Source organism: Triticum dicoccoides, chromosome 6A (assembly GCF_002162155.2).
Source record: "Triticum dicoccoides isolate Atlit2015 ecotype Zavitan chromosome 6A, WEW_v2.0, whole genome shotgun sequence".
NCBI classification, from domain to species: domain Eukaryota; kingdom Viridiplantae; phylum Streptophyta; class Magnoliopsida; order Poales; family Poaceae; genus Triticum; species Triticum dicoccoides.
Genome location: NC_041390.1, coordinates 118,862,119 through 118,866,640, shown reverse-complemented (window position 1 = coordinate 118,866,640; position 4,522 = coordinate 118,862,119).

The following is a 4,522-nucleotide window of genomic DNA, read 5'->3' as shown; positions in this document are numbered from 1 at the left end:
ATGACAATATAGGTTCGCGCTTCCACGTTTCGGATTGAAATATCTGGCAGACCCAATTCCAGCCCTGCAAAATTTCTCTTCTCCACCGTCCCCTTCTGTGCCCAGATTGCTCAAATCCCTAATTCGCCGCCAACCCTCGAATCGCCCCTCATCTCGTCTCTTTCCCCACCATTCCCACCTCTGTGCCGGACGACGACGACGGTCGTGCTTCACCACCGCACCGGAGCTACCTCATCTACGCCCTCGTCCACCACACCGGGTGGTCCATCGACAACGTTGGCCGCCACAACCGACGTGCCTCACAGACACCGAGTTCCACCGCATCAGGTGCGCTTCACCGATGCCGTCTCCCAGCTCACCGGGGCTACTTCACCGAGCACATCGTCGCACCTCCACCCCCCGAGGCCGTTGGGGCTTCACCAACAGTCTCGTCCACTGCATCGTAGCGCTCCGCTGCCACTCAAGATCTGCATCCGTGCGCGGCCAGCCAACGCCAGCGCATCACCCTCAACGGCTTTGAAGTGACCCGCACTCTAGCTAGGCGAGCATGCCCAAACGCCGGCCCAAACTAGGTATCCACACATCACTCCCTTGTGCACTGTTCCGACGATGTTTGGATATCCTTTCACTGCTCTCTTAGCTTACACGCCTATGCAACTCTGACCTTAACTCTTATTTCTTCTGGAGATATCATTTGAAACAAGAAAATCCATATTTTAGCGAAGCATGACGGCTCTACGGGATCTGGTACACATCCTGCACACCCGTATAACCTTGTAAGTATCTGTCTTCCGGTACAACATCAAGGTTGATTCCTCTTATTTGATCAACCATTCGCTGTGTCAAAAATGCAGAGGGGGATGCAAGGAGCACAAGGCCTGCACATCCAAGCAAGTGGTAACATGGACTTGTACATGGAACATCCCAAGCGCAAGCAGAGCTGCAGTGAGCCTGTACAACGAGCTAGCGTAAGTCCCTGCATTTCATTTAATTCATACTGGCATTCATGTATGATTTGTGTGTAGTGGCTGATCCATGAATTCAAGTTACCAGGGGCGAACATTTAACTTAAAAAATACGAAGGCACTTGCACTCCGGAAATCAACATAACTTGAGAAATGTAAAGCTACATGCACTTGAAAACCAGCTAATAATCCAAAGTAGTTCAGATTATAAACACTAAATGATGCAAGCACCAAAAAACACAAAATGCAACATGGTGTACAAGGACTACAAACATGGTCTGTACCTGCTTGAATTATTCGTTCTCTGGCTGAAAATATCAAAGTGTAATTGCATGTATAACTAGTGCGCAAACTGCATATCAATATATCTATCCTGCACAAGTATGACAATAGTTTCAAACAACAGATTAGAAAAGTATTTATGCTATGTTGTCATGATACGGGGAATTTCTGGTAGATGGCCTCGACGTTTCCTCAAGCTATGAAAATGCACTATAATTTGCTTGTCATCAATGCCTGCAAATCTCTGTCTCTCTCAAGATAGTAGATCACCATTAGACACTAAATCCTTCAATGAGCTTGCAAAATGCTTGCATTAGATCCCTCATTAGACATTATATGTTCATCACCAGGAGCATGTAAAATGTTTGCATCAAATCCTTCGTTAGTTGTCTATTCATTAGGCACTTCAGGCTCAAGAACAACATGAGCTTGTATGTTTGCACCGGAAACTTGATTAGATACATCAGATTCAGTTAGTTCAGTATTGATTGGGGGAGTTATAAAATAAGTAGAAACTGGTTTCATTTTCTCATAGATTCCCTACATACAAGCATTTTTACAACACCGTCAGGTTTAACTATTGGCCAGAAATTGAAGAGTTGAATTAGATATAATCAGGGATGTGATGTACCTTCTCGTTACGCATGCTACTCTTGCAAGCTATGATTGTCCATTTGCGCAAGCTCGATGCCATGCCCGTGCTGCCGCCGCTGCCTCCCACGCAGGCTACACCCAGGGTTGGACCTTCATCTTCTTGTCCTTCCGTTCGCTTGAAGCCCGGCGACCGCCCTCCAACGAGGGCACGAGGAAGTGCTGTGTCGGTCTGTCCAGCGGCGGCTAGGTTAGGAGCGAATTAGACTGGAGGCTGGAGCGAATGAATTGGGATTTTTCCTGCTGTCGATCGATATGGGAGGCGCTCGTTTGGGCCGTGAGCCTGCTATAGGGCCTGCCTTGCACTTATGTTATTGGCCCATCCAAATTGAAACATTTTTCTTCATTTTTTACATTGCCTGCTCGTGCGTTGGGACGAACAAAACTAGCATGGGCCAACCTGGACGACTCAAACTAGGTGCACACTTTCCAGCCACCTGAGGCGGACGCCCATACCAGCCCCTATGGTGGTGTCACCCCTTTTTGCGTGTATGATTGGATAGTGAAAAAATATTCCAGTGGCGCTTTTGATTTACCCACATAATGGTTGAATTGCTTTTTTCTATGAATTGAGTTCGCCAATAATGTGAAGGATGCCCGTCTTTTCATCCTATTGTAGATTGCTTAGATCTTGATATGCCAAAAGTAATCGCATGAAATATACAGTAAAAGCTAGTGTGATGTGTTTGGCTACAACTAGTCTGACTACACATCCTCATATAACATATCAAGGACGCACCATCTTACCAGATTAACCATTCGACTTACCCATGTAGTGTGGGAAGAAAGAAGTATTGGGACTGCGTATCCAAGCAATTGATGCCATGGACTCCTTCGTACAACCTTGTAAGCGAAAAAGAAGTTGTAGTGTGCCTGTACAAAGAACTAGCATAAGTTCAGTTACCTACTTCTCAGAATTTTAGTTAGCCACTTATTGCAAAAAATTCAATTATGTTGCTTGGCTTAATTTAGTTTGCTACTGGTTACATAATGGCACAGACTGTTAATCATATTGTAGACTGCGCCTATCTATGTGTTTGATACTTACTGTTAAGAATTACCTGTTTGCCTTAACTTAAATATCTACTTGTTTGTTTAACTGCTTTGCTGCTGCAACAGCGGGTTACAATGATGTTAATAACTACTTTTCAGCATCCAATTGAAACTCTTTGATTCCTTGTTTGTTTAACTGGTTTGCTGTTATAAATCCCAGTTGAGATGTTTTGCTAACTTCAAATTTTCTGAATCCAATCGGAACTTTAATGGCAAAATAGGTTAGCCCAAGATCAAAGAGCGAGGTCCCCATGGACGTTGCATCATCCCACAGCAGTGGCACCGGCCCAATCGTGGATTATGAATTGCCAACTCATGATGCTCTAGAGGCTAAACTAGTGCTAGAAAGAGATTCTGCTTCTGCACTTAGACATGAAGTTGACATGTTGAGGAAGCAAACAGCACAATCACTAGCAGTACTCAAGACAACCATTAAATATTTGGTGGATTTCAAAACGAAGCAAGCTGAGACTGACCAGATTGTTAAGGTCCTGAAGGAAAAAAGGAAATTAAATTCCTACTTGGTAAATCATAGGTGAAATGTTCTTTCCATAGTTGAATAACCTTTGTGTTGTCTGTTCATGTAATCAATCAAACCATTTGTTTTAGAGATCATGTAATAATTGTTTTTTTTTGTTTGTAATTTTGTTTGAGCACAAGTCTGTATTAATTGATAAGACTCGGAGACATTTCATTTGGATTGATGTGCCAGACCTACAAATATGCCAATCGGGCTGAATGTGCATTCAGCAATAGTAGTATAGATGGACCATAAGTGGCACGCATCGGAAAGGGACAAGATGCTGGCTAAAAAAGGATGTTGTTGTAGCCAAAAAAAAGTACAACGGCCTGGCTTATGTATGATAGTTGATATTATTGATCCATATACTCTATAAGTGTTTATACGTCTGTTAGTTTCGTACATTCTTGGTTGATTGACTCGGTATTTAAATCTTGATACATCGCTTGTGTACATATCTAAATGGGAGTACACATTATGCTGCCTGTGACATTTGAGTTGGACATGGAGTGTTCCAAATATTCGAATTCACCTTAAACTGGATTCTAGTTTCTGAATTTGAGTATCGGCATTTGTAAACCATATTCATATATGACAGTGGAATACATCTTTGTCGTCCTTTTGAAGATATATAAAAACACATAGAATGATTTATAGAGATTCATATAGGAATACAAAATGGATTCGAATTTTGTTGCCAGGGTAAACGTGGATGCTTATTGTCCCAAAATTCGAAAGAAACAGCAAAATGTCCACTCCCACATCGGCTGCCCGAAGCCAAGTGTTTGGGAGATGGAAATTACTGTCTACCCATTACACGGACAATCCATCGGCCCGATTTCCACTACTCTAAATAGGGGTAGGTTAGTAACTTCAATTAGACGTGACGCGACCGCCTCTAAGCCCATTCCGACACGGTGGGCGTCAAACATGGGCGGCAAAACTCATTTGATTCAAGCTCGTCCAAAAGACCTCTGTTTCTCCCTCCATTCCCCATTCATACATGGTGGGCGGTAAAACACCCTATCCTCATCCGAAATAGATGTAGGCT